General features: G+C 37.5%; 1 protein-coding gene across 2 annotated transcripts in view; it reads right to left on the bottom strand.

Annotated features, from left to right (window-relative positions):
- Positions 1–12,038, bottom strand: part of TENM1 (teneurin transmembrane protein 1) — a 770,124-nt gene that overhangs the window by 453,627 nt on the left and 304,459 nt on the right. For both annotated transcript variants that reach the window (XM_026791932.2, XM_005484457.4), the window contains exon 3: positions 10,741–10,842. The gene's annotated coding sequence lies outside the window, so the exon portion shown is untranslated. The remainder of the gene's footprint in view (positions 1–10,740; positions 10,843–12,038) is intronic.

The following is a 12,038-nucleotide window of genomic DNA, read 5'->3' as shown; positions in this document are numbered from 1 at the left end:
CCAGCTTATAAAGTCCAATCCTCCCAGTTTTGTCTCCTCAATTTACTGTTTATATTTTTTGAGCCTAAACCTGCATCAGTGTCCTTGGTTCTCGGGCTGGAAAAAGATTGTTTTGTCTGATGAAACTGTGAAGAGAACTTGCTAACACTTCATATGAAGCTCAGAGTCCCACACTAAGGCAGTACAGAATCTAAAAAATATGAAAGCTAAAACTTAAGGCATCAGTGCAGTGTGTCCCTCTGCCTGTGGGAGCCCCAGGTGTTCTCTCACACCTCAGCCCCATTGTGCAGCAATGAGGGGGAGAAGGGCCGTGCCAGCAGGGCACAGAGAGCCTGCTGCCCTCGGCAGAAGGGCTGACACCTTGGGACCTGTGGCTCCTCTGGAAATTAGCTCACAGAAAGCTAAGGAAAGATATAATTACTCAGTGATGTATTGCATCTCCTTTGTCTTTCTATTTGTTCCACACAGAACATTTTGCACAGAAAACAATACCATGTCCATAAAGGTTTTATGTACACACACCCTCCCTCCTGCATTTCATTTGCAACAGTGAGAATTTTTGTGCTATATTCTGCAAATACATGGACTATTGTACAAAATTGATACTTTAGCCTTTTCAGCATTCTCTTCAGGATAGACAAGTCTGGGGCCTCTGCAGATACATTATGAAATGATTGATTCTGCAGGAGTATTCCTTGGTACTTGGTACTTCTCAACATTTTAATGATACAAAAATAAATTGAGTTTAGAAATTTCCATCATTCTTCTCTCTTTTCTCTCTAAGGAGAACATGTTACATTTTTTCTCTCAAAGGAAAAAAAAAAAGCAATCACACTTCAACCATTAATGTTCTCACTGAAATTGCAAAGCATCATACTAAATGTACCAGCATCCCTCTGACAGACATATAAGAGCACCTATTCACCAGTGTAATGGAAAAAGTTAGTGATTGCATATACTGAAGTGATTGAGCCAACAACTACTCTAATGAAAGGAAAAAACCTTGATTAATAACAAGTGCCACTAAAAGAACAGATTGTTTTTTAAGGAATGAATCACACAGAAAGTAGTAATACATTGTGTCCTTGTCCATTGGCTGCGAATTGCTAAGGGAAAGAGTGCAAAGACAAATGTCTGAAGATCAGCAACAGTTTTGCTAGAAGGATTTAAGAATTAATTTCTCCCTCCTCTCCATGTGCAGGTGTATGGGAGAAGGTATTTCATGATCATATGTTTCTTGAAATCTCTTTCACATTAACTGTGCTGCTCTTTTAATGGTTTGTACTTTGTGTTAAAGTGAGGAGGATGCAGGTTGTTCTGCCACAAAGCACTGCTTTTGTATTTTAAGTCAGCATATTATTTCTATAAATCAAAATAATAACTGTGCCTTTGCATACTCCTAAACCCTGAAATGTGCACACACCCCTATTTGAACAATTTTAATTCAGTAACACAAAAGGCAGGAAAATATTTTCATCATTAGATACGGGGAAACTCCAAGGGATGCAACAGACGTTTTAGGGTAATGACCAACATTTACATGCAAGCCATGCTCAAAAGCAAAGAAAACTAATCAGAGTCTAAATGAATGAATTATTAGGATTCCATAAACCTTTTCTACACTTATTGGGATATTTTGTTATTTCTAAAAGTGGAAATACACTGATTTAAAGAAAAATCCTAAAACACTGTCATACCTCAGCTGTACTGGTTATCTCATGATACCATTGAAAGATTTTTACCAGGTAAAGCCTAAGAACTGCCCAAACAAGAAAATTCCATGCAACTGGTAAAGTTCTATACAGCCATAAATAGAAGTCTGTTAGGCATATTCTTGTACATCAGCTACTTTTTATTTCTAGGAAATACTGACAAAGAGAACTCAAGAAAGATTTTTCAGTCAAAAAAAAAAAAAGAAAAGGAAACAATTTTAAAAGAAAACTCTGAACATTTTTTCCTATGCTTTCTAAATAAGAAAATTATTTGAGGCAATGTCTGAATCAGAGGTGATAGTTTTGGAGAAAATAGTTTTGAATGAAGTACATAGATCAGCTTTGTAGAAAACATTTTAGAAGTCACCAGATCTCACTCCAAAATAATTTTGCTAATTTACCATAAAATTTTTGATCATTACTGATGGGTACTCCCTAGCCAGATTTAACAACTACCCACATGAGACTGACAGCACACAAACACAAGACACCAGTTTGCTGTGAAAGCAGGGGATAAGCACAGCTCCTCTCTCACATAACTTCAGAGAGAGCCAGGAACTGCAGCCACCACCAATGGCAGTTCCCCCATTCCCAGCAATTTCAGTCTGACAGGGCTAAACATCAAACACAAGCCTCATCCACACATTCTTGTTCCACTTCTCCTGCACTTACCCAGCATAAGCCAAAGCAAATAATGCTGAGATTTCGTTCTTGGTCAATATAGGAATTTGTGCTTGAACAATATTTTGTGCAACCAATGCACTGCATCCTTCACTTTAAAATATAATCACAACAGGAATTTTCCACTCTTTTCTCCTAAAACTTACAAAGCAGATGGGCTGTACACACAAACACACATGTAGTAGAAACTCTGATAGCCACCAGGAGGTCTGGCTTCACCAGCAGCAGAGTGTAATGGAAAATCATCTGTGCTGTTACAGTGTGCAGTTCTGGATATGGATTTAATCAACCCATTCCATTGCTTCCAATTTTTATCAATTTTTCACTTGTTACAGTGCTTACATGAAACCATCATAGCTGGAACAACATATTTGGTGCATATTAGTTTATAATTTTCTCAGTGAAGCAAACAGATATACCTTCTTAAGAAGTACAATCCTAATCTCTTTAGCAATATCACTAACTAGATATTGGCTTTTTCCCTGAAAACATTGAGATTTGTTACTCTGCAGCAAATTTTTTCAGATACAATGTCAGAGTATTGCAGCTTGAGAAACCTGCTTGGTGAAAACAAGAAAAAAGATCTGAACATAGACAAAAATAAATAAGCCCTTCCTACTGATTGCCACTGCTATAAAAACCCCATTTTCAAACTGGTATCTACACACTTCTGGTGGGGAAATACTAATTTATGTAGTAAGGGTACATGAAATAGCTGAAATTAGTAATAGAATAATGAAGAATTTGGGAAACTGCAAACTGTACCTTTCAAATGAGACAGGCTTTGCCTTTGCAGCAAGCTTGTATATTCTGGCTCTGAATCAGCAGAACACTTAAGTAAATGTCTCAATAGGATAATTATACCAATAAGTATAAAAGTCATTGCATTGATTTTAGTGGTGTGACTAAAATCTAAGTGCCTACATATTCCAGCATTTTTCTGCCTTGTGACCTTTAGCAATCATCTAAACAGAAACACTGCCTTCTGTGTTTGTAGCTACTCCTGACCTCAAACAGAAGCTGTATTCCACACAGATCTCCATATTTTATTTTGAAAACAAGGTAATAGGCTTCCTTTCACTGTTTCAAACTGAGCATCTTGCTGCTGCCATAAACCACATCAGTAGGTTCAACATAACAGAAACAGGAATTGGACATAATCCATACTGATGACACTGTATTATTAATAAATTACCTACTATGAACTTTTCATTAATTATTAAAGCAAATAAATTCTATTTTAAACTGTTATAGATACTAGATAATTTATAAATATGGGATCATTGAATTATAATTCAATTTTTCCCCTGATCTCGGCCTGTCCTTCTATTTCCAAATGACTTTGAAAATGTCCACCCAGCACTATTTGGTATGACTGTCCATACATGAACTTGAATGCCACCTGCAGAGCCAAGCCTGCTCTGTATCTGACAGCCTGCAGGAACCATGAGAGGACAGGGGCTGATCCAGAATCTGCTCTTTGCCATGAAGAGATTCTTTGCAGCATCCCCTCTAAGAGCACATACTCACCCCTCTCAACCCTTGAAGCAATTCCTGTCCCTTGCTCCTGGACAGTGAACTGTAATTGTATTTTAAAGAGACTGAGAGGTGGAAAAAAGCAGCAAAGTGTGAAGGAGTATGTCCAGTGCTCAAACTGTCTATTACTTGACAGCCAAGTAACCTGTCTTCTAGAAATTCACTTTGCTCTCTCACAGCTGATGGCCCCCAGCCGTTCTGCCATCAGATTCTGGGAGAGAATCTCCAAGTGCTCTGAGAAAGGAATGACTGCAGGCATGCCCTGCCTGAGGCAAGTCTGGGGGCGGCAGAGCACTGAGCAAAGGCATGGCTAAGTGCCCAGCATGCTGATGTCAGTGCTGCTGCCTGAGCTCTGTGAGATGCTCTGAGACAGGTTTGAAATTTCCATTCCTACTTATAGAGCACACAGGCAGAGATCCACGGGACAAGTTGTGCTGAAACTGCAAATTTTACACATCCCACGGATGAAAGGCAAGAGCTGGGTGACTGCAGCATGTCTGTACCTACCCAGCTGCAGGAAAGAGTCTTCCTGACACTTGGGATGAGAGAGAACAATTTTTTCCAAGGGAATTTCTGAAGGAGTCAAGGGGAGTAATGCCCTGAAAAATCTAGATTTCTCCAAGTTGTCATCCCTAAACTTCTTGACAATGTAAGGAACAAGCCATGCTGCTAACACAGTTTGGATATATTCAGTATTACAATCTATCTCATTATGTTTTTTATGATGAAAATTACATGTAAAATCTTCTTAAATGAAGGAATAGAAAATACAGACACAAGTTGATTGAATTGAAATTATCTATTTTTCCAACAAATACAATCCTGCTGGCTGTGGTTTAGATAGAAATCAAATTAAATCTGCAGTAATTAATTAAGAGCTTACACAAGAGCTTACACATGCTGTCTTGGTTCGGTTTTGTACAGTTTCTTCCCACAGTTGACACCTTTTTATAATTTCGGGGCTTTTTTCAGCTGGAATTAACATGTACAACAAAGAATAGTGCCACCAAAACAGTGTTACTACTGTTCCAACTTTCTCACCTACAGAAGTCCTGGCCTGCTGCACCTATTCTTTTTTAATCCAAGTATTGAGCTACTTGGGTTAAACAAAAAAATAAATTACTTGGACATGACTACAGTTGTAGTTTTAAGATTTGGAAGAATGCCTACCAGGGATTAGATGAGATCAGTCTGCTTACACAGAGTTTTATCTGAGTCTCTAGAGACAGAACTTTAGTATACTAAGCTACCTGAAAGCTATCTAACGCTTAAAATCCAAGAAAATCTCAAAATAATTTTTCTGGGGATATAGAGAAGAGGAGTTGCAGTAGAGGTTGCTGCAATCAAAGTGTTGCTGGTTATAATATTATTTCTGGTATTATTATTTTTTAGTTGTTAGAGAAATGATTACTTCAATTATTACTATTGTTACTGCACCATTATGTGTAGTCTGAAGTGAAGCGGAGCTTGGACAGCAGTATTTTAGAAGCCATGCACTACTGAGGAGCAGCATGAATGCTGTGCTTGGTCTCACAGCTGCAACTTGAGAGTGCAGGGAGCTCAGACCGGGGCACAAACACTTCTGGAAGTTTGGGAAAAAGATCTGGAAACTACCATCTCACTGCAAGCTTGGTAGAATTTCACTGGGATAAAAGTCACTTCTGAGCTCCTGTGCCTGGCGTGATTTGAGTTCCTCGATGATGTTTGATGTTTGTGCCTCTCTGTTCACTGGCAGCCTGAGGAGGGAGGCTCAGTGCTGATCCTCTAAACCAGGCACAAAGCACTCAGCTCCAGCAGCATCCCCATGCCCTGGGAGCTGCCCTTTGGTGCCACAGGCCTCCCTTTGCTGGAAAGCATTACCAGCCAGGAGATGAGAAGAACGGGATGTGATTACATTTGTGGATGTATAGGTGAAATTTGTCAGGCAGAAGATATATATTTAATCACTTACTGCCTTTTTGATGCTAGCAAAATGCATCACAGGAGGTGCAATCCTTCTAATGCTAGCAAAAGCACATACTGCTATTATTTATAGTATATAGTGATCAGCTTTATTTACTCCAAAAAATGTTTTCTATATAAAATTATGGCCTACAGGCAGAAAACCAAAAATATAATAATACCGTAAGTATCTCTGGTCTTTGGTCAGCATTTGTCTTTTGAATTATTCATTTTGTCTTTCCTGTTTCTGATTCACTGGTTTACAGATTTGGAAGAACCACAAAACATCTCTACCACATGTGCTTTTGGAAGCCTAAATGCAGACAGATGATTAAGCCAAGTTAATACATCAGTGATTTGTAAAATAATATTTTAAAGATTTGTAAAATAATTTGAACTGCATAAAAATACATTTATCTTAAAGGACACAACTCTGGAATATTGCAAGAAGCTGTCTCCATGGTGCACTACTGAAAAATTGCATTACTGGAATTCTACAGCAACTCCATTTCTTCATTTTATGTACACAATTAAAGGAATAATGAAATTTCACTGCTAGATAATTCAAGATTTCTCCAAGAAGTGCTTTTATTCGTCCTTAAAAGATACTTTTTGATGTTATAAGTAGAAACAACGAGAGTTCATGAGATCACAATTCAAATGGTAGTGCACATTGACATGTGATTTATAGTACTGGTCACTGTGAAAACTTTTACATAGATTTTCATTAATATCAAAATGTGGTTTTGCTACACAAAATACTTCGGACTAAAGTGTACTATTGTCTGCTTTGGTATCTGCAAGTTACACTAACTTTGGAGTCCTGTCTTGGAACTGCCAGGCAGTAATTGGAAATGGATTGTGGAGGGAAAGTTGGAATGTCCCACTCCATCCCAGTGGGACAAGTTGATGAGACAAGAGCATAACAATTTGGCAAGCACATTCTGACACTGGATAATTCAGTACTTACTGCATTTACTACTTACTACATTGAGCCATCATAGTTAGGTGTAGCAAGTTAGAATCAAAAGGTTTATGTTATCATACAGAATACACTGCAAAACTTAAACAAGATATTTATGGAAAAAGGGGGGGAAAAAAGAAAGAAAAAAATAACAAAATGCCTGTCAAACTCAGAGAAGACTTTGCTATTTGACATTTGAATTGCTCACTATTCCTCTTTATTGGTAATTTGCAATTGAGTCTAAACTTTCAGCAGTGTAAAACTGGTTGAACATTGAACACAGTCATTCTAAGACAGTTTCTATACTCCAACAAGGTGAATACTGCTATTAGAAAATGTTGTTAGTGTTTTTGTTTCCTTCTCATTCTTCATATTATTTCAAAATTTAGCTCAAGCTATGAAAAAGCTCAAGATAGACCAGAGTTCTGACGGAATAATCAAAGATTAGCTTCAAAAATTGGAGTCCAGAGATTGGAAATTGTGACCCATGAGCATTTTTTGAAACTAAACTCCATGGATGTCCAAGAGGGTTCACAAAGAGGGGAGGCTAGCAAGAGAATGGTTTGTTTCCACTGTCATAGCATAGCTGTTACCTACTTTTAGCTTAGGTTAAATTTTCTAGAAGTGAATGCTCACAGAGATTCAGGAGGTTACTGTAATGTGTTATTAATGTTTGTAAATTGCTCTCACAACCTTTAATAAAAGTGAAAAGGACAGTGTTGTTGCCAAGTATTTTTCATTGATTGCCTGGAGATTCCCAGCAGTCATTCTCCTGTTTCACCATGGCAATATTAATAGAGATTCTCTGATATGAAAACCAGCAGAAATGAATGTTTAAGATCCTCAGAGTAAACCTTCCACTGTATGGATGTAATCTCAAGCATTTCAAATGGTGCTGTATCTAGAATAGAAACTGCAAAGCATGCTTTATCTTTTATGGCTTATAAATCCACATATGTCTTGCAAGTATGAATACCCCAAAGATCCATTACACAAATTGTCCAGGAAACCACATTTCATTTTGAAGGCCTGTAACCCTACCAAAGCACTGTAGTGGTGAGAAGCCACATGTTCACAGATACTTCACGTGCTCAAGAACTTCCCTGATTGTACAAGCTAACAGGAATTTATGAAATCACAGCTGTGACACTGTTTATGAGGGTGATGTCTAATCACATACCTAGTACACTTAACACAGATAAATCACATTCTTTCATCCATAGCATAAGGTTTGTTACTGTTCAATAAGCACAATAAGCTCCACAAACAAAACAGATATTTTTCTGTGCTTGTAGTTGAAACAGCAAATATAATAAACCATAAACATGATCCCAGCCAACCACAAGCGTATAATAGGGTTTGGTTTTAAACACAGAAATTATAACCTGAAAGTAAATGTTCCTTGGCTGCAGGACAGGTTTTTTCACATCCAATACCAGCATCTTCCAGGCAGACAGGACATATATACCACAAGGAAGGGGGAGATATTCAGAGCACACGAGGAGGGAGCCAGTCTGATTCCCTGAGCAGAGCCCTGGAAATTCCCTGCATTCCACATTTTCATTATGGACCCTCCCATGTTAGAAAGGTTGGGATTCTGACCAAAATGCCTCTCCCAAACTTGGCACATAAATTAGATCTCTTTCTGTTGTAGAATTTTCCAGAAAAGCTCACAAAGTGGCCTTCCCTTAGGGCATTCTCAATATCCTTTTGTTAACTGCAAAGCCATGTATTTTCACTAGAACATTAGGAACAATTTGTCTCAAAATTCCACTTTCATGTTAATTGGGCAAAAAACTCTCATGTCAGTGAATGAGTTAAAAATTACTGTGGGATACAGACAATCAGACATCCAGATATAACACTGTAATAATTTAAGTCTTGATTTTGTTTCAACAAACCAACTGTGTTCAGTATCAGTAGGGGTCCCAATTAAACTGCATACATAGTTAGCACATAACTCATTTTAGGCACCATTTCAGTGTAAGATTTTTTTTAATGTCATCTGCACTAATCATAAGATAATTATGTTTATAAGAAGCGAATAATTACAAAGATTATCTGTTTTAAGTTGTTAATGTGCCTCACCAATAAATGAAGAAGCAGGAAGGTTTGGAAAGTAAAGAAGTCAATTTTTCTTAAACTAGAACATATAAGAGAATCTTTTAAAAAATAAATTTGAGATGTTTATCTATTGAAAGAAGAGCTTTGAAATGCAATTATGAGGAATTGAAAGAAAATTGAAGAGTAATAGACAAATCAAGTGTGCTTTATATTCAAGTCCTATTAAGAGTAGTTAAATTAAAGCTTAATTAATTTTTTTGAAGATGGACACTCCCGGTAACTGATTCTACACAAGCATCCCATCTTGCTTCCATAAGCAATGGTAGGGAGTTGATATATAATAATTACTATAGAGAATTATGATAATTTTGTTAAATTATAGAAATGTTTGTTGTTTCATCATCTTTTTCAGTGTCAGAGTACAGCACTATGAGAAATTTTAGCAGACATGAGGCAGTAGATGGGCAACCTAGAAGACAACTGTGCTGTAGGACACAGTCACAGCAAGACAGGATTCAGAAACCTGGAAACCCAGTTATTTGGCAAACCTAAAGGATTTACATAGCAAAGCCAACAATCTACACATGCAAAATTAATTTCTGATAAAAATTCTAGGAAATACTTCAGAAATGCTTCTATCAGTGAGCCATTTCCATCATCAGCTCTGGATGTGGAGGGACAACTCCCCTCAGCAACAAATCTGCTTTACAAACACACCTACTGAACCCAGTTCCACTTATTGCAGACAAATACCACTGGCAATTTTCTGCCTGGCCTATGGCTTTCCATGGTCTGATGATTAAACATTTTTTCCCAGCTACTTAATAACAGCCTTTACAGAGCTTGAAAAGCAAAACTAAAAATAGCATCCTTGAGAAAGACCCTAGAGGAGATGTTTGGTTAACACTCCCAAACCAAATACATGATATTTTATGTTGAAAAGGTGAGAGGCCAACAAACTTTCTAACCTGCTGGTTTTCATATAAAGACCCTGAGGTGAAAGCATATTAAGGAGCCACGGAGCCTGCTCTGCACCAGCTAATATTAGTTTGAACTTGACCCTGTGAAGGGATGTGAGAATGCAGAATAAATGAGTGGGCAAAAAAAGAAAAAAAGAACTGAGATCCCAATATTGTCTCTTGTGCATGTCAGCAGTGGCTGCAGGGGTGGCCACTGCAGGCTACGCTTTTGCAACTCAGGAAAGGTTTATATTTTTCAAACCATATCTGCCTTACATCCTTAGCCTGTCAAAGCTAAATCACTTTACTACTCTTCTCTGTCACCTCTAGTTATGCCTGCCTTGCTCTGTGTTATTGGAATCCTAAGTGACATGGCAAAAGCCAGCTCCAGGTATTTTGGACAGATCTATTACCAACAACAAAGGGTTGTACAGCCCTAAGTGCTGAAACGTTTAAGCCTTTTAATAAAATACCCAGTGTTGCATTATGCACATTTGAAAAACATAAATCGACTGACCCAAAAGTGAATCTTAAATAACTTCAGAAATGTTAATTATATTCAACAGTTCAGTATTAAGATGTCAGACAATCTTACAGAGGACTCAGTAGTACAGAGAAGCACACTTAGCAACCGCTCCTATCAGTCATTTGTGTCCTGTGGCTACATCAACAGTAAATCTCTTAAACACAAACAACAAAACCCTCAATGCATGCAAGAACATGCTGGTACTTACAGATGCTTTACAATTAACATGCCTAACATGATCACATTTAGTGCTCAACAAATAATTTTTTAACGTCATTGATCCTGAATTTTTTTAAAGCTACTTTCCATTCCTTTGACAGATGTGCTATACTGCATTTCATTACTTTTTCTCCTTACCTTGTTCTTTTGTTTTAGATAAGTGATGAGGCCTTCGAAAAAGATTAAGTACTGGCAGGCAAAGCAATGGCCCAAACACGGATTTAATTGGAACCTCAAATCCTGTGGAAAGGAAAAAGAAAGAAATTAAACCATTAATAATTTAATTTTACTAGCAGACAGAGTTCATGTATCCTGTTTTAGGTAGCTTCCACTACACTTCTTTATACTTGATTTCAATAGGTATGCAGCCTGTTAGTCAAACCATGGCGGAAAAACAGCCATTAACAGGAGATTTCAGGCGGATGTGCACAGCTGCTAACAAGGGGTTAGTTCCCATCTGGAGAAGTAATCCACTGATGATTGGTAATGTCAGAATTTACTTTATTTAAGCTTTAAGTTCAAAAGGCACTTTTTTTCTGAGAAACCAAAGAATCTTCCCATGGTGCAGCATTCAAAATGCTGTGTCCTTGTGCTGCTCTTTGCCCCATGAACACGTGACAGAGCACAACCATTATACAGCAATGTGACTCAAATGCAGCCAAGTCATAATGCTAAACAATTCACGCTTCAAGACAACAGCTACTGAAAGAAATTTCATTTCTTTCAAGATTGGAAAGGGCTCTAAACATAAAAACCTCCATAAAAGTAAACCATAAAAGCAATTTTTTAGAGAGTCAGAGGTTATAAGTTGTGGTATTGGGCAAGCGACAACAAAATAACCAACAAAATAAAGCAACCCAGAGTATGAGTAACTTGTTTATTTCTGCAGTAAGATATCTCTGCATTAGTAATTTTTATTCAGACATACAGTACAAAAATCTCAGGTGCATCACAGAACATCTCCAATATTTTGGTCACAGAATTACGCTTTATATTTCAAAAGACCACAAGACCAGACTCTTACACAGTAGGCGGCATTAACACAAATTATTTCAATGGACCAGGAATAACTTCCCATGTAACCTATCTGACCAACAGAGCTATAATTTCCCAAGCTCTCAAAGCTACACTGGGGAGGAGGCTTGTTTCATTTTCCTACTTTGCTGTTATTGCACAACAAGTATATATAAGTTTAATTTGGGAATACAATCAGATTTATGTACCATGACCTCAGTCACACTAGGCCACTAGAATTCAGTAAACATTCTGTAGTAGACAAGGAGTTATCATTAAGTGTGTTCAATTACATACATAGTTATTATTTAATGTGGCAAATATATCTAAAGCCTGTACAGAAAGTGGCATTTCAAACTGCTGTAAGACCATAATGCAAAATCTCCTCGCATGATGATAGCTTGTATGGATATTGAATTTAT

Source organism: Zonotrichia albicollis, chromosome 14, assembly GCF_047830755.1.
Source record: "Zonotrichia albicollis isolate bZonAlb1 chromosome 14, bZonAlb1.hap1, whole genome shotgun sequence".
Taxonomy (NCBI): domain Eukaryota; kingdom Metazoa; phylum Chordata; class Aves; order Passeriformes; family Passerellidae; genus Zonotrichia; species Zonotrichia albicollis.
The sequence above is the reverse complement of the archived record's forward strand: the minus strand, read 5'-3'. Positions and strand labels throughout refer to the sequence as shown.